Below are 18,589 nucleotides of genomic sequence, written 5' to 3'. Positions count from 1 at the left end.
CGCCCTCTACAAGCTGGGCTGGCCGGGCAGAGAAGCCCACTTCTTTGGCTCTGCGGTTATCCGTGCCGCCGGGGATTCCCCGGCTCGCCTGCTGGGAGGAGGAAGGGCCAGACGGTGAGCGGACGAGGTCTTTTTTCCCCGACCTCATCCTGCACTCTCGTGCTGCCTCCCCACCAACTACCCTGGGCTTCAGAACCCTACGCCCCGATTTTGGGGTATAAAATGGCAAGGTCGAGGCGGCTAGGGCCAAGTTAGGGGCTACAGGGTTGTTAAGATGGGTGTCTTGGACCTGGAGGAAGAAGGAGATCCAAGGGGTTCTGGGCCGAGGTGTTAAGCAGGATCCATCCCATCTGCGGCTTGCTTTGGAAACTGTGAACAAGGGCTTCCCGAAGGAGGTGGAGTTGATTGTATCCCCTACAGATGGAGTGGTCCTGGCAGGATGCGGAAGAAGCGAGACACTCAGCTGTGGCACTTTCTGGTCTAAGATGATCCAGAGGAGGCAGAGGAACAGGGCTGGATGGAACCCATCCATTCCACAGCACTGAGCACTTGGGGCGGAGGGGGAGGCACAGGGCCTGACAATAGTTAGCATGTAACAAATATTAGCCACTCTTTTTATTTTCCATCCGGGGTTGTCTGAAGCCCCTTGCTGGCCACCCTGGGCACTAGCGGGGTGGCTTAGGCCTCCATCCCAAAGGTCAGCGTTGGGCCATACCTCCACTGAGTTTCTCTGGCACAACACATGAAGTGTAGGGCTTGGCAAACCCCTCTCAGGAATGCCGGTCTGGCTTCCTTGCTCCACACCCTTCCCAGCTTGGCTTGGGCTGAGTTGGGCTGGGCCTGTGCCAGGCTCAGAGGTACTCTCCATTCTTGAGGAAAGGGCCGTTGAGAGTATTCCTTTCCCAGCTAAGCATTAACAAGAGGGATAAAGTCCAGAATGATGGTGACCAGGGTGTGTCCAGGTACTTTGCATTTCCCTCTCTGAGCATCCAGCTGGCTGCAAGGCAGGTGAGGCGAGTCTCCACCTTCAGAGGAGGCACCTGGGTTCAGATTGGCAGTGGGACCTGTCCAGGATGCGTGCTTTGGTCTGAGAGCTCAAGACCCAGTTCTGTGCCATTCTGCCAAGGGATCCTGGGCAGTGCCCATCACCCAGAGAAGATGAGAGAGAAACTTGGACCCAAGTGCAGCTGTAAGTGGGAACAGAATAAGGATGGTATTGAGTGCTTTGCTCATCTTTGGGCCTTGCTTTCCTTAGCTGGGCAATAGGATCATAACCCCTGAAATGCCTGCCTCACAGGGTTGTTTTTTGTTTTTTGTTTTTTGTTTTTTGTTTTGTTGTTGTTTTGTTTGTTTGAGACAGAGTCTCCCTCTGTTGCCCAGACTAGAGTGCAGTGGCACAATCTCGGCTCACTGCAACCTCTGCCTCTCAGGTTCAAGCGATTCTTCTGCCTCAGCCTCCCAAGCAGCTGGGATTACACCACCATGCCCAGCTAATTTTTGTATTTTTAGTAGAGATGGGGTTTCACCCCCATGTTGGCCGGGATGGTCTTGAACTCCTGACCTCAAGTGATCACCTTCAGCCTCCCAAAGTGTTGGGATTATAGGCATGAGACACTGTGCCCAGCCCTCACAGGGTTTTTTTTGGGGTGATCAGAGGCAAAGCCAAAGCAGAAAGAACTGGATAATGGAGTTGGGCATGCGTTTCAAATCCAGCTGTGAATCTTACTTGGCCATAGACTTGGGCAGGCCACAACCTCTTCAAGGCTTGGTTTCCTGATTTGTAAAGCTCTCCCAGCCCTGCCCCTTGTGGCTGGTGGGAGGGTCAGGTGAAGTCCTGTATTTCAGAGGCTTATTGTTTAAACTGGCAAGTCCCTAGCCCTCTGGGAGTTTCCTGTTTAATATAGAGAAAGATTGGGAAACAAGGCCGACTCACATGGAAAGTGAAATAGGGTGTTGTAAGCAACTCCAGACGGAGGAGGAGGAGGAGGAGGAGGAGGAGGAGGAGGAGGAGGAGGAGGAGGCGGCTGCTATTACTCCAACAGGCACTGAAAGAGGAGGATCCCAACCACGAGGAAGGCTTCCAGAAGAGAAGCAGGTGCTAGCAGGAAGGGTGGATCTACATGCGACTGGGAGACTGTGGGTGAAGGCTTGGATGGAAAAGGCTCAGCCCTGTGGGGGTGGTGGTTGGGGGATCAGCATGAGTCAACCCAAATAGCTGGGCAACGGGAATACGGTCAGGGCCTGGCACCAAGAGGTCAGACCAGAAAGGCCCTAAATGAGCCACAGCGTTTTCCAGTGTCAGGGCCCAAAGAACCACCCCCAGGGTACTGGTCAAAATGCAGATTCCTGGGTCACATTCCTTTGATTTTGACCCAGAAATCTGCATTTTAACCAGCCCACCTTTATGGTGAGGTAAGGGTGAGGTATCTTGGGATATGTTTCTTGAGTGGTTCAAGGTTTGAGGCCTTGAAGGGCAAGGCATAAGCCATAAGTTCTAGTCCTAACTCTGAGATCTTGAGCAAATCACGTCATACCCTAAGTCCTAGTTTTTGTGTCTGTGAAATGAGAATGACCCCACCTACCTCAGTGATGAGTCTGGGTGGGCCCTATTCTGCTCCCATTGTGATCCTTCTGGGCCTCTTCTTCCCGCCTCTGCCCCCTCCTCCTCTTCTTCTTTCTTTTCTTCTTCTCCTTCTCCTTCTTCACCTGTCACTCCTCCCTTGTCATTCCCTCCTTCCCCATCTTCTTTTCCCTTTCTCTCCCTCTGCCCTCCTTCCCTCCTTTTCCCTCCTCCCTCCCTCCCTCCCTCCCTTCCTTCTCAGAGCCACAGTATAAACTCATCTTATCACTTGCTCTGGCCCTGGGCAGCTGGAATTGAGGCAAGGTCAGGCCCCATCCCAGGGATGGCGCTGGGGCCTTTTTTCCCTCCCACCCAGTCTGCATCATGGTCTTCGTCACCATCACTATCACCGTCAGGGGCTACTGCACATAGTACCATCCAATGGTCAAGGCAAAAGGAAAATGTCAACCCCAGCCCCCAGAATTCACCCTTTTTATTCTGGGCCCCGGGAACTATTTTTATTTTCCCCCCTTAAATAGCTGTTTATTAGCAGTGTGCTGGAAAGGGTGACGGAGTTAGCATTCATGGACAATACCACACACCACTGTCATGAGGGAGGCAAGAGCCAGCCAGCCTGGAGCCCCAAGGAGGAGTCCCCCTCTTCAAGAGAGTGTGGGAGGGGCAGGGCCTGGAGTGTTGGGGGCAGCCTGAGAACACCTCCGTGTACTAGGCGTGGTTAAAGATGAAGAGGGACTCATTGGCAGCAGCCTCGGCCTGACCGCTTGGAATGTCCTTTCCTTGACAGGTGAGGCTATTGGCCAGGGCTCACTTGACTTACTCCTTCTGCACAGCCTTCAGATTCTTCTTCCTGTCCCAGGCCTTCAGGGCAGAGGCCTGCAGGGCTCAGCTGTAGGAGAAGGTCAGGGCCCAGGGCTTCAGGAGAGGGCACTTGTTAATGGCATTGAGGTTGATGGACACCTTCTTGCTCTGGCTTCCAGATAGGAAGGTGATCCCAGGGACAGCAGGGGACACTGTGCAGTGTAGCGCTTAGTTTTTGTGTCTGTGAAATGAGAATGACCCCACCTGCCTCAGTGATGAGTCTGGGTGGGCCCTGTTCTGGCCCAGTTGTGATCCTTCTAGGCCACTTCTTCCCTAGAGTGTAGTGCTTGTGACAGTTGCCATGGCAATCTCCTTGTGAGAAAACTTCTGGATGCAGGGTTGGCCCGGGGTGACCATATTGGACTTCAGCAAGGTGCCTTCCAGGTAGATGTGGTGGTCACTCAGAGCCTTGTAGACAGCAGCCACACCTTCTTGGTTACATACTGGCAGTACTTCAAGTCATGGTCCCCACTGGGGAGGATCTCAGCCTCCACGATGAGCACAATGCCATTCTGCTGGCAGATGCTGGCATAGCAGACCAGGACATTGACACACTGCCATTTTCTTTTATTTTCTTTCTTTTTTCTTTTTTTGAAACGGTGTCTCAGTCTGTCACCCAGGCTGGAGTGCAGTGGTGCAATCTCAGCTCATGCAACCTCCGCCTCCCAGGTTCAAATGATTCTCCTGCCTCAGCCTCCTGAGTAGCTGAGATTACAGGTGTGTGCCACCATGCCCAGCTCATTTTTGTGTTTTTAGTAGAGGAGGACATTTCACCATGTTGGCCAGGCTGGTCTCGAACTCCCGACCTCAAGCGATCCGCCTACCTTGGCCTCCCAAAGTGCTGGTATTACAGACGTGAGCCACTGCGCCCAGCTGATGTTGGCATTTTCAATGATGGCGAGGGCTGAGGTGGTGTGTTTCCCAATCTTCAGCACATGATGCCACTTGGCAAAGTGGGTTCCATCCTTCTTGTCTGGGGCAGAGCGCTCAGATAGCCCATTCAGCCCTTGGGTGGTGGTCTCGCCATTTGCCCTTGCCAGGGATAGCACCCCCTTTTCTACCTTGATGCCCACAACACTGCCCTTGGATTTGATAACTTGGGGGAAGGGACACCTATCATCCACCTTTTGGTACAGCATCTCATGGAAGAGGATGACGCCCTCAATGCAAGGGTTCATGCAGTTGCCAGCTGTCAGTCGCAGCTGGTGGTAGAAGCACCAGTTCTCCTCAGTATTCTTGGTGCCAATGGACTGCAGCCACTTGGCAACGCTCCCAGTGGACTCATCTGCAGCCGGGATGCTCTTGCCCAGAGCCACGATGTGATGAGTGATGTCAGACAGCTCCTTCTTCTGCTCCGGGGTCAGCAATGGATATTGGTAGGGCATAGTACTGGTGTTAGTAAGTTCCTGGTACAGGAGAGGGGTGGGTTTGCAGGATGTGGTGGTGGAGGGTGGCAGGCTGGCGAGTGGACTCAGGGAGAGAAAGCAGCACTCGTCACCAGGACCCGATCTCCCAGGAACTATTTTTAGCAGCACCCCTCCAAGAAGGTGAGGTAGCTCAGTCTGGGCAAACCTGCTGCTTTCTTCTGGGCCTCAGTTTCCACATCTATCAGCCAAGCAAGAAATCCTGCATCCTTCTCAAGGAGAACTCAGGTGGACATAGGACTCCTCCAACTTGTGCTGCTGCTGCTCCTTGGGGTGTCAGTGCCCTTCTATGCAGTGGTAGATGGGGGCCAGCCTCACACAGTGGGTAGAGGATCTGGAAACAGCTCAGCTATGCCCTGAACAGTTGGAGGCATGAGCTCCAGTTTACAGTGATGGGGCCCAGGAGCCACCATGTGAGATGGAATTTCGGGGTTGGCAGAGCAAAAAGGTTCTGAGGTCTCTGGCGCTGGCCTTGTCCTAACCCTGTCTTTGGAATCCCATTAGACTGTGGTTGCAGAGCAGGTGAGCTCTGGTTTGCGAGAAGAGAGAGAGGGGCTGGAGTGGAGCAAAGCCAATAAATGCTTCAGGAAGCAGGTCTGAAGTGAGGGGGTTTTGCAGGGAGCAGCAGCCCCCATCCTAGAGAGCAGAAAATGTCCCAGAGGACCCATGAACTCAGCCCTCCAGCCTAGCAGCCACAAACTGTGGCCCAGATAAATGCTGTGTGGCCCACGTAGTTCTTGCCATTTTTTTTTTTTTTTTTTTTTTTTTTTGAGACAGAGTCTCGCTCTGTCGCCCGGACTGCAATGCAGTAGCGCAATCTCGGCTCACTGCAAGCTCCGCCTCCTGGGTTCACGCCATCCTCCTGCCTCAGCCTCCCAAGTAGCTGGGACTACAGGCGCCCGCCACCACACCCAGCTAATTTTTTGTATTTTTAGTAGAGACGGGGTTTCACCGTATTAGCCGGGATGTTCTCGATCTCCTGACCTTGTGATCTGCCCGCCTCTGCCTCCCAAATCCTCGGCCTGGGATTACAGGCATGAACCACTGCGCCTGACGTTCTTGTTTTGTAATAAAATGTTAATTCATTGTCAACATTTAACCAGCAGGAGATTTCTCAAGCCTCAGATGTTCAGCTTCTTTTGAGGAATCAGCAGACCTGGAGCGCCTGGGCTGGCCCAGGCAGGGTGTGCTCTCTCCAATTCTCTATCAGCCCTCCCTTCAGTGTGTCCCCAACCCTGAGGAATGTAATGTCCAAGCAGCGACACCTTCCTGGCCTTGTAGGCACCGGTGTGTGTTCCCAGCCCTAAGCCATTTTACAGCCAGGGAGACTAAGACTCAGAGAGGGGAGAGGACTTGCTCGAGGTCACACAGAAAGTGATGTTTGGGCTGCAGGGAGACCCAGATGTCCTGATTTCTATGTCTCCCACACTGTGCTCACAGCCTCTGGAGGAGGGTCTGGGATCAGTGGCTAGGGGAAGGATCAGGCTAGCTATTAGTGGCTCCCTGGAAGGGACTGGCCCAGAGGTGGATTCCTCCATGCTTGTCATCATCCCCCCAACCCCCTGCATGTGGATCAGGCAGATTAGGGCCCCTAATGGGGCAGAGGCAGGCACAGGCTGAGCCCTCTCCTCTGGCCAGCTGTGCCTGCCCCTGCCTCATCACTTTCAAGGGGCACTGGTCTACCTGATCCACTGCAGGGGCTTGGGCGGATGAGGATGCGCAGTGTGGGGAAAGCTCCCTCCCTGTCCTTCTGAGCTGTTGGGCAGACAGACATCAGCAAAGAAGCCGTAGCAGGCTGTGACCAGTGTGGACAAGGGTGCTGGACTGGAGAACGGCGGCATGGGAAGGGGGACCCACCTCAGGGCTGCACCCTGGTGTCAAGGAGATGACACCTGGGACAGAGCGACCAGGCTGAGGGGCCCTCAGTGAAGGCTAGAGGGAGCTTGGTGTGGAGAAGGAGCATGGAGGAAGACAGGGAGGCTGGAGTCAAGAGAGCAGGGAGAGGGAGGGGTGTGTGGTAGAGCCAGGCCGGGAGACGTTAGAATCCTGCCATCATCAACAGTACAATTATCCACCAATTCAGGGACCTTATTTCTCTCTGGCCCTGTTGGCATTTAAAGGCCTACCTGCACCCCTTCTTTGCCCAGACACAAGGAAGCTGGAACAAAGGGGAGCAGGAGTGAGAAGAGAGTGAACGTGGATCAGCTAGGCAGGGCCAGTAAGGAGAAGGCCAGGGAGCATGCGAATCTGCTGAGCAAAGATGGCAGCAGCAGCCGCTGTGTGCAAATGTTTGACCTGGCTCTGTGATTATGTCCACCCTGTGGGGGCAGGGTGAAGAAGATGGGAAGAATGAGGCTGGGGCAGCTTCAAGGGTCTCAGGTCTCAGGGGAGGCATTTTTCTATTTCTGGATGACAGGACCAGTTTGGGCAGGCAGATGGGAGCACTTAGCCAAGGAGGCTGGCCAAGGCTCTGGCCAGCCGCCGGCCACCCAACTCAGGAGAGGTTGCCCACTTCCAGGAACTTCTGGGCAGCCAGCCACAGCCTCAGAAGGCAGGACTCCTTCCAGACCCCACACACTGGTGGATACTGCTCACTCTCTCCCCTGCACCTGGCCAGCTGTTCTGGGCCCAGTTGCACAGCACCCAGGGCCCACAGCCTGGCAGAGGCCTCCCACCCTCCTTGGCTCCCTCCTTGGAGGTTCCTAGAAGGAAGAAAGAGGGCCCTTCTGGAAAGAGGAAAGGGTTTGCTGTCACCCTAAAACTCATCTCCAATGGTGGGGAACAGCAGCCCCCTCCTCCCTGTCTCCTCTCCCTGCTCCCACAGTCAGCTCCTTATTGAATGATCTGTGTTAACAGTAGTAGTAATAACAGTCACTACCAAATTGAATTGTGTCTCTACTGTAGTGTGGTACCAGGCACTGTGTGTTTCAACTCTCACAGGCCCCCTGTGAAGCAGCTACCTGCAGCCCCATTCTCAGAATGTGGAGGCGGTGCCCTGCCTGGGTTCGACTCCCTGCTCCATCCTCTGTGTGCTCTATGTTCTTAAGCAGTTGGCACAGCCTCTCTGAGCTTGAATTTCCTCATGTACAGAAAGGGAGTCGTATTTTCTGTACTGGCTAAATGCTGTGTGTCAACTTGGCAAAGCTATGGTGCGCATTGTTTGATTAAATACTAGTCTAGGCCAGGCGTGGTGGCTCATGCCTATAATCCTAGCACTTTGGGAGGCCGAGGCCCTGGCCAACATGGTGAAACCCCATCTCTACTAAAAATACAAAAATTAGGTGGGCATGGTGGCATACGCCTGTAATCCAAGCTACTCTGGAGGCTGAGGCAGGAGGATCACTTGAACCCGGGAGGCAGAGGTTGAAGTGAGCCAAGATCAAGCCACTGCACTGCAGCCTCGGCAACAGTGAAACTCCATCTCAAAAACAACAACAACAAAAAACAAAACAAAACAAAAACCTAGTCTAGATATTACTGAGAAAGTATTTTGTACATGTAATTAACATCTAAAACTGCTGACTTTAAGTAAAGGAGATTATCACCAGTAATATGGGCCTCAGTCAATCAACCGAAGGCCTTCAGAGCAAAAACCAAGGTTTCCTGGAAAAGGAGAAGTTCTGCCGCAAGATATAACGTAGAGATATTGTCTGAGCTTCAAGCCAGCCAGCCTTCCCTACCGAGTTCCAGTTTATCAGCCTCCACGGTCATGTGAACCAAATCCTTAAAATCCATCTCTCTCTCTCTCCTGTTGCTTCTGTTTATCTGGAGAACCCTCACAAGGGTTTCCACTCACAAGGTCGATGAGACGCTGCTGCTGTGATTGGTGGAGGCACCTGTTCCTGGAAACAGCATGCAGGTAATATTAGCTGTGGGCTACAGATGAGGGAACTGAGCCTTGGGAAGGTGACTTGTCCAAAGTTTCAGAGCAGGAGTCAGGATGTAAGCTGGGCCTGCCTACCTGCAGCTGCACCTCAATCACTGGGTCTTCACCTTGTCATCCACTTCCTTGTCAAGACCCTGGGACCAAGCTACCCAAGGGGCTACTGGTGGCACCCTCTCTCCAGGACTTTGAATTTAATCAAAACCCTCCGGCCCTGGTATGGGAAGTGAGACCAGAGGCTGTTGGGTCCCCACTGACACTGAGTTAACGGATTCTTGTGCAAGACTAGCAGGCTTGTGATGCCAACACCAACGTTCACCTGCCTTAGAATTGCCATGGCCTTGATGGGGCCTTTGGAGTTGAGAGTGAAATTAGCAAAGGAGAGCTAAGTAACAACCCCTTACCTTGGGGAAGACTTCTCAGCCCTGCTCCTCACTCTGTAGACCTAATAAGCCTTAGCTTTTGCAGCATAGACCTGCGGTCAGCAGTGCAGAGGCCCGTAGGGTCCAGACAGGTGAGGACAGTGAGTACCCTGGACCCCTGGGCTGAAGGACAGACACATTTCAGCTCTGGCTCCTGGTGTGTCCAGAGCTGCTGCTTGTATTTCTGGAAGAGACTCATATCCAGATTTTTTTTTTTAAGAGACATGGTCTCTTGCCGGGCGCGGTGGCTCACGCCTGTAATCCCAGCACTTTGGGAGGCCGAGGCGGACGGATCACGAGGTCAGGAGATCGAGACCATCCTGGCTAACACGGTGAACCCCCGTCTCTACTAAAACTACAAAAAGTTAGCCGGGCGCAGTGGCAGGTGCCTGTAGTCCCAGCTACTCGGGGGCTGAGGCAGGAGAATGGCGTGAACCCGGGAGGCGGAGCTTGCAGTGAGCCGAGATCGCGCCACTGCACTCCAGCCTGGGTGACAGAGCGAGACTCTGTCTCAAAAAAAAAAAAAAAGAGAGACATGGTCTCACTCTCTCTCCCAGGATGGAGTGCGGTAATACAATCATGGCTCACTGCAGCCTCAACCTCCTGAACTCAAGTGATCCTCTAGACTCAGCCTCCTGAGTGATTGGGACTCAGATGTGCACCACCATGCCTGGCTAATTTTTAATTTTTTTGTAGAGATGGTGTCTTATTATGTTGCCAGGCCCTGGCCTCAGGTGATCCTCCCACCTTGGCCTCCCTAAGTGCTGGAATTACAGCTGTGAGCCACTAGGCCTGGCCTAATCACATACAGACTTTTATATGAGCACTTTGAATTTTCATTTTTTTAAATAACAAAAGCTTATTTATTTGAATAGATATTTGCATATGATAATGTAAATAGTGTGACAGAGTAAACAGAGATTTCCCTTATCCAGGTCTCTTTCCATACACAACCGATACTCCTGAGTTCTCATAGGTCCTTTCAGAAAGATTCTACTTATTCATTCAATATTTATCAGTTGATCACCTGAACATATAAAAAATTTTTTCTTGTTTGGTCTTTGCTTTTTGTATTTAATACTACACCTTGAAGAGGGCTGCATCCTTTTGACAGCCGCATAATATTCCACCCTGCTGATGCACCATGATTCACTTGTCTAGCCCCTTACTGTTCATTTGCTAGTTTCCAGTGGGTTACTTCTATCAGTGTCCTTGAACATGTTTCCTCATGTGGTGTGAGGACTTCTGTGGGGTATTTAGAAACAAAACACTGCCTAGCCAACATGGTGAAACTCTGACTCTACTAAAAATACAAAAATTAGCTGGGCGTGATGGTAGGTGCCTGTAATCCCAGCTACTCAGGAGGCTGAGGCAGGAAAACTGCTTGAACCCGGGTGACGGAAGTTGCAGTGAGCCGAGATCACGCCATTGCACTCCAGCCTGGGTGACAGAGTGAAACTCCTCTGTCTCAAAAAAAAAAAAAAAAAAGAAAGAAAGAAAGAAAAGAAAAGAAAAAGAAAGAAAGAAAACCACTAGGTCAAACATCAGAATCTTCTTTTTTTTTTTGAGACAGAGTATCACTCTGTCACCCAGCCTGGAGTGAAGTGGTGCGATCTCGGCTCACTGCAAGCTCTGCCTCCCAGGCTCACACCATTTTCCTGTCTCAGCCTCCCGAGTAGCTGGGACTACAGGCACCCACCACCACGCCCAGCTAATTTTATTTTTTATTTTTTATTTTTTTTTGTATTTTTAGTAGAGACAGGGGTTCACCATGTTAGCCAGGATGGTCTTGATCTCCTGACCTCGTGATTCTCCTATCTCAGCCTTCCAAAGTGCTGGGATTACAGGCGTGAGCCACCGCGCCAAGCCAGGTCAGAATCTTTTATTCCAACTTTATGGTTTTTTTCTCTCCTCTTGAATTGTGTATGTTCTTGTGAGTGGCCTCAGATCCTTGATGGAGTGAGGCAGCTTCCAGGAAATGGATCAATAGGCTTTTTTTATTCAGCAAATACTTACTGTATACCTACTGTTTGCCTAGTGTTGAACTAGGTTCCAGGATGGCAGCTGTGAACAAGGTAGATGTAGTCCCTATTCTCACGGAGTGGACACTCTGGTGGGGTAGACAGATGTCCAGAAGGACACAGCATCCAGACACATAATCTTGTGAGGGTGAGAGCTCACATGGTGCTCAGAGTGACAAGGACAGTGGCTGCTCTGTTTGGAAGCTTAGAGAGGCCTCTCTGAGGAAAGGATGTTCAGGGTGAGTCCTGAAGGAGAAGGAGCCAAGCTGGCGATGATTTGGGGTGGAGCAGGCCAGGAGCTGACCAGCACCCCAGGCCGGGGGATCTAGTGCCACACTGTTGGTCACCCCCAGCTCTGGCCACTATGCTTTGGAATATGGGAGGGTTGGAAATATCACCCATCCATGCCCACTGCCAAGGAAGTACTAGATAGATCTAATTATGATTATTATCATCGTGACTGAAACGTGAGCAAGGAGGCATGGCAGAGAAGTTGGAGGGACTTGGGGAGCCTTGGAAGCTGGGCTCCAGGCCCCCTTGGGAGGGGGCAGTGCAGAGGAACTGGAAGGCCATAGTCCTCCAAGCCCTCAGGGAACTCACATTATCTGGTGTAGCTGGTGGGAAGGGGGCATGGGGCAGCTAAGGCAATCTGGGCCCAACTGAGGGGGCTCTGAGAACCAGCCAAGGGATGGTTCTTGTTCTGTAGGCTTTGGGGTTAGAGGACAGCTCTGAAGCCTTGGGACTCAACCCCAGCTCATTAGGTGCCAGACCCAGCCTGGGGTTGGGGGAAGGCAGCCACAGTGTTTACCCAACCTCCAGAGCCCATGCATCTTGACGCAGTGGCCTGGTTGTGACACCCCTCAGTGCTTCCCCCCAGCTAACGGCCATGAGCCCACTCAGGCTCCAGGTTCCTCTTTGCTGAGCTACTCACACCAGGGTCCATTGGGACTGTGCCTTCATTTCTCTGACCTGGGGAGTTGGAGAAGTTCAACAGGGCTGGTGGCTCACAAGAGGCACCCAATGAGCATTTGTTGAACGAATGAATGAACATACAAATAAATGCATGAATGAATGGAGTGGGTAAATAAACAAGGATTATCTGTGAACTATGTGCAAGTGAGTGTGTGTGGGTGAGCCCTTAGGCCCCAGAGATAGGGCCATTTGTGGGCCCAGAGATGGGGCCATTTATGGGCAGGTTGTGTCAGCAAAGAGGTGAGTGTGGAAAGCTAGGGTCAGATGGCTGGTCAGCAGATGGCCTGGAGAGGGCCAGGGGAAATAGAGCGAGGCCATTTGCTAGCACCCAGTTGAGCATCTTCAGGAGCCTTCCTTGGGGAGATCTGTAAGTGCCCATGTCCCGACACACTGCCACTCCACTGCTACCCATGCATATACAAGCTCCCCTGGGCCCTCCTCAGTGTCTATGTCATCCTCCCCAATGGCTCTCTCTAAACTCACACTGGGATAGGCCACCTCTGATCTCAGGCTGGTCTGTGGATGGTGTGGTCAGGAGTCAACTGAAGCCCCTTGAAGCTGAGCCGGAGTGGAGGCTGCAGTCAGACCCTCGTTCCCCCTCCTGGTCCCTCTCCCTCTCTCTTCCGTGACCACCACCTCAGAAGATGACCATAGCTGTACAGCAGAAGGGCTCTCACTCTATATTTGTGTAACCACATTTAGAAAATAGTTTTCCTCAGCCTGCTTGTGTCTCAGCAGACAGAAAACTGCTGGCCACTCTGAAGTGACATTTCAAGTTTGGAAGTTCTTAGGGCCTAGTGTCTGGCAGCATGGTCTGCTGGTCACATTCCTAGGTGCACACCCTGAATATCTCTCAAATACATGCATAATCCCAGGCCCACAGGTGTCCAGAGTCACAAACACCCTTTCACACATGGCCACATGGCCAACTGCTCTGGTCATAGGGACAGCAGCATCTTGTGACAGGTAGATACATGGTGTAGTCACAGCGTGCCCCCGGGGCTGTGACCTTGTCACAGAGGCACATACATGGGGTCACATACATGGGGTGACACAGGTCACACAAGCCTGTGCAGGGCCACAGGCTTGCTCTGCTTCACCCCTCATGTCCACCTCCCTACCGCAAGTGCAGCCTGGCTCCCTGGGATCATGATCCCTTCCGCTGCGCTCGTTCCTGGTGAAGTCAGGACTATCATGAACCCCTTACTGGCCCTCCCTCTGCCTGCCTCCTCTGTGGCCATCCTGCTCAGGTCTGTCCTGATGGCTCTGTACACCCCTGAGAACTATTAAACTGACCAGAGCGTTGACCAGGGAGATCCCAAGGGCATGAGAGCCAAGCTGTATGACCCTAACAGTCCTGTCTCGTTTCTGGACCTCAGATTCTTCACCTATTTTTTAATGTTATTGATATATAATAGTTTTACATATTCTCCACCTGTTAATACAGGCATAGACCTGGTGGTTTCAAGGCTCTTCTGGCACCCATGATGGGGAAAGCTGTGATTCTGTGGCCCCTCTGGCATTTCCCGCACCTTCAGGCTTCTGAGTCTACTTGAACTTCATGCCCTGATGCCTCTCGCTAATGAATGGGCCTCCACTGAGATTTCCTTGGGAACAAAGGAGAGCTCAGTTGTTCTTGAGGCTTCAAAGGGGCCCCTGAGGCAGGCCTGATGCCTGGCTGTGTGCAAGGACCAAAGGAGTGGTTGCCCAGCCTACAGGCAAGTGCTAGCTGGACTGACCTCCTGGGACCCACTTATCTGGGTCCCAGATAAGTGGGACCCAGATAACACATCATCTGGGCTGAGTGGGTGGTTCTCAGGGGAAAAAAAAAAAAAAAAAAGCCTTCTAGGGAAGCTGCCTCGTGACTTGGCCCTGAGCTTAGGCAGGGTGGGGACCCTAAGCACCAGAGAGGTCATTGTTCCGTGAAAGCCAAGACAGCAGCCCCTCCCTCTTCCCCTTGTTATGCTTGGAACCTCCAGACCGTTGGACTCCCAGGGCAGCCCAGGGAGTCAGTGTATGAGGGGCTGAAGTCAAGTCCTTCCAGAGCTTGGGGAAAAGTCAGTTGGTTTATAAATCACCTGAGTTTCATCAGGGTCACCATGGGGGAGCTTCATGCATTTTTCAAAGGGCAGTTGTTGGGTGGTCACTCTGTGCTGGGTGCAGTATAGGAGAAATAAACCAAAATGTACCTGAAGTAGCATTTTTCAGTGTGGCCTGTGTTCATGAAGTGGTCTCTGGAAAAAATATTCCATAGTCAAGTAAGTTAAGAAAAGGTATTATATAATTCACCTGGCCTGAGCAAAGGTGACCTGGTTTCTTTTTTGTGGGATCTGGAGAAACTTTAGAAGGCTGTGTGTTTAGGCCGGGCTTGGTGGCTCAAACCTGAAATCCCAGCTGTTTGGGAAGCTTAGGTGGGTGGATCACCTAAGGTCAGGAGTTCAAGACCAGCCTGGCCAACATGGTGAAACCCATCTCCACTAAAAACACAAAAATTAGCCAAGTATGTGGTGGCGGGCACCTGTAATCCCAGCTATTCAGGAGGCTGAGGCAGGAGAATTGCTTGAACCTGGGAGGCAGAGGTTGCATTGAGCCGAGGTGGTGCCACTGCTCTCCAGTCTGGGTGACAAAGCAAGACTCGATCTCAAGAAAAAAAAAGGCTGTGTGTTGAGAGAACTTAGGGGTGTGGGTACAGGAGCCTCATTTCCCACATGCAGCTGACCATAGAACTCATTCTGCTCACAGCAGCTATCTGGTGGGGTCTGGTGGGGTTGGAGTTCTCCAGGAGTCCTGGATCAAGGTTGCTGGAGGGGAATAAGTCATCCCTGGAGAGCTCCTATGACACCATCTCTGTGCCCTGCTCCTGGTGTCCTGATTTAGCAGGGCGCCTGAGAATCTGCATTTCTACAAGTTCTCAGGTGCTGCTGTCGGACCACACTTGGAAAACCACTGATCTATCTCAGAGCAGCCAGTGATCTTTTAAAAGCTAAGCTATGTGAAGTTCCTTCTCTGCTCAAAGCCTCCCCAGGGTTCACTGTCACTCAAGGTAGAAGCCAAGTTCTTATAGGAGTCAACAAGGCCCACTGACCTCATTGACATTCACCCACAACTCACTCTTCTGTGCCTTAAACCCACCCTGCAAATCCTCAAGAGCACCTCAGGCCTTTGCTCCCTTCTGCCCGTAATGTTCCTGCCCCAGATGTTGGTGGGGCAACCTCTTCCCATCCCCCAATTCTTCCACCCCTACTCTTGTACTCCTGCCTGCCCTGGCAAGGCAGACTGTTGGTCACATTCATAGATGCACACCCTGAATATCTCTCAGATACACACATAATCCCGGGCCCACAGGTGCCCAATGTCACAAACACCTAAGCAGCTGGGCTCTCACACAGGAGGACACAGAGGGGGCTTTCTGGTCCCATATACATCTGCCACCTTGGGAAAGGGTTGAGAGGGAGCTGAGGTGTCCAGGCTGGAGCACAGGGGAGTGACCCTGTGGGCAGTTGTGTGCTCTGTCACTGGTTCCATGAACCTTATCAGTGCTGCCCTTGTCCTAACCCTGGAGCACTCTGTGTTCTTGATGTATCTGCACAGAGGTCACGGCAGTACAGATGAACTTAGCTCACCCAGCTGCCCACAGTGACCCTGATAAGCTCGCAAGGCATCCTGTGGCAGAAACCAGAAGGTTCTGTGTTGGGCGGGAACTAGGGCCAAGCCTGTCTTCTCCACCCCAACCTCCACTGGCCCTGACCTGGCTTGGGGATGACCCCGGTGGGTAGCTGGGGGGAAAAGGTTTAGCTTAGGCCTGCCTGACTGCCAGATGCATGGGTGTTATGGAGAGGGAATGGGGGAATGTCAGACCTGGCTCTGACCTACTTCTCTGTTCAGTGGGGAATGGCTGCCTATAAGCTTCACTGGGGTCCCTGGGGCCTGTCTGATTCTATGTCCTGACCCCTCTGCCCTGTGAGTGGGTGTGCTGGTGGCACACAGAGTCTGCCACCCCATTGAGGCAAGGCTGCGGGTCTGAGTAGCCTTAGGTGCAGAGGTTGTCTGCAAATTTGCACATGATGTCAGGGGTGGCCTTGCTCAACATTCCCAAGGAATTTTCTGACGAGCAAAGCTTTGACTCTGGCAGCTCTTCTGCCCAGGAAGCTGACGTTATGCCCTGAGCTCAGCTCTGCTGAGCAGGTGAGCACAGGCTGAGGCCCCTGAGTCCCCTGTCCTGGCCCTCCTGGGTGGATTCCATGGGTGGTCCTTTGCCTCCTGTGCATGTGTGAGTATGTGGACACATGCAGGAAAAGTCTGCCAGCCTGAGTTCCCTCAGCCTCCCCTAACCTGCCCTTCTTTTCAAAGCTACCATTTATTGAGAGTTTACTATGTTCTAGGCCTGCAGTTAAATCCTTATAGCAACCCTATGCCCTATGGTTGTTATAAAGATATATTCAAATCCTAACACCCAGTACCTGTGAATATGACCTTATTTGGAAATAGGTGCCTTGCAGATGTTATTAAATTAGAAAGAGTTTTTCCATTTGTGTCCTCTCTGATTTCCTTGAGCAGTGGTTTGTAGTTCTCCTTGAAGAGGTCCTTCACATCCGTTGCTAGCTGTATTCCTAGGTATTTTATTCTCTTTGTAGCAATTGCGAATGGAAGTTCACTGATGATTTGGCTCTCTGTTTGTCTATTATTGGTGTATAAGAATGCTTGTGATTTTTGCACATTGATTTTGTATCCTGAGACTTTGCTGAAGTTGCTTCAGGAGATTTGGGGCTGAGATGATGGGGTTTTCTAAATATACAATCATGGCATTTGCAAATAGAGACAATTTGACTTCCTGTTTTCCTATTTGAATACCCTTTATTTCTTTCTCTTGCCTGATTGCCCTGGCCAGAACTTCCAATACAGTGTTGAATAGGAGGGGTGAGAGAGGGCATCCTTGTCTTGTGCTGGTTTTCAAAGGGAATGCTTCCAGCTTTTGCCCATTCAGTATGATATTGGCTGTGGGTTTGTCATAAATAGCTCTTATTATTTTGAGATACCATCAATACCTAGTTTATTGAGAATTTTTAGCATGAAAGGGTGTTGAATTTTATCGAAGGCCTTTTCTGCATCTGTTGAGATAATCACGTGGTTTTTGTCATTGGTTCTGTTTATGTGATGGATTACATTTATTGATTTGCGTATGTTGAACCAGCCTTGCATCCCAGGGATGAAGCTGACTTGATCGTGATGGATAAGCTTTTTGATGTGCTGCTGAATTCAGTTTGCCAGTATTTTATTGAGGATTTTGGCATCAATGTTCATCAGGAATATTGGCGTGAAATTTTCTTTTAATCTTACACCAGTTAGAATGGCGATCATTAAAAAGTCAGGAAAGAACAGATGCTGGAGAGGATGTGGAGAAATAAGAACACTTTTACACTGCTGGTAGGTGTATAAATTAGTTCAACCATTGTGGAAGACAATGTGGCGGTTCCTCAAGGACCGGAAATACCATTTGACCCAGCAATCCCCTTACTGAGTATAAAGGATTATAAATCATTCTAGTGTAGGCCAGACGTGGTGGCTCATGCCTGTAATCCCAGCACTTTGGGAGGCCAAGGTGGGTGGATCACCTGAGGTCAGGAGTTCGAGACCAGCCTGACCAACATGGAGAACCGTCGTCTCTACTAAAATTATAAAATTAGCCGGGCGTGGTGGTGAGCGCCTGTAATCCCAGCTACTCGGGAGGCTGAGTTGGGAGGATCGCTAGAGCCCCAGAAGTGGAGGCTGCAGAGAGTTATGATTACACCGCTGAACTCCAGCTTGGGCAACAGAGGACGTCAGAAAAGAAAAAAAAAAAGAGTTTATACTAGATTAGGGTGGGCCCTAATCCCATGACTGGTGTCCTTATAAGAAGAGGGAAATTTGGACACAGAGCCACATAGAGAAGGCAGTCATGGCCGGGCATGGTGGCTCACACCTGTAATCCCAGCACTTTGGGAGGCTGAGGTGGGGAGATCACTTGAGGTCAGGAGTTTGAGACTAGCCTGGTCAACATGGTGAAACCTCGCCTCTACTAAAAAATACAAAAATTAGGCCAGGCGCGGTGGCTCATGCCTGTAATCCCAGCACTTTGGGAGGCCAAGGCGGGTGGATCACCTAAGGTCAGGAGTTCAAGACCAGCCAGACCAACATGGAGAAACCCCATCTCTATTTAAAAAATTAGCTGGGCTGGGCGCGGTGGCTCAAGCCTGTAATCCCAGCACTTTGGGATGCCGAGACGGGCGGATCACGAGGTCAGGAGATCGAGACCATCCTGGCTAACACAGTGAAACCCCGTTATCTACTAAAAATACAAAAAACTAGCCGGGCGAGGTGGCGGGTGCCTGTAGTCCCAGCTACTCGGGAGGCTGAGGCAGGAGAATGGCGTAAACCCGGGAGGCAGAGCT

The 18,589-nt window shown here is 51.6% G+C and overlaps 1 long non-coding RNA gene and 1 pseudogene across 1 annotated transcript in view; one reads left to right on the top strand and one right to left on the bottom strand.

The window, feature by feature from the left end:
- Window positions 1-9: 9 nt before the first annotated feature.
- The window catches only part of LOC117082673, a 28,812-nt gene continuing 10,232 nt past the window's right edge, over window positions 10-18,589 (top strand). Inside the window, exons 1-2 of the long non-coding RNA XR_004436727.1 lie at window positions 10-114; window positions 8,635-8,722. This is a non-coding gene — a long non-coding RNA (uncharacterized LOC117082673). The remainder of the gene's footprint in view (window positions 115-8,634; window positions 8,723-18,589) is intronic.
- On the bottom strand, window positions 3,200-4,944 carry LOC117082666 (annotated as a pseudogene).

This window comes from Trachypithecus francoisi, unplaced genomic scaffold (genome assembly GCF_009764315.1).
Source record: "Trachypithecus francoisi isolate TF-2019V2 unplaced genomic scaffold, Tfra_2.0 Lachesis_group0, whole genome shotgun sequence".
In the NCBI taxonomy this organism is placed as follows: Eukaryota; Metazoa; Chordata; class Mammalia; order Primates; family Cercopithecidae; genus Trachypithecus; species Trachypithecus francoisi.
The sequence above is the reverse complement of the archived record's forward strand: the minus strand, read 5'-3'. Positions and strand labels throughout refer to the sequence as shown.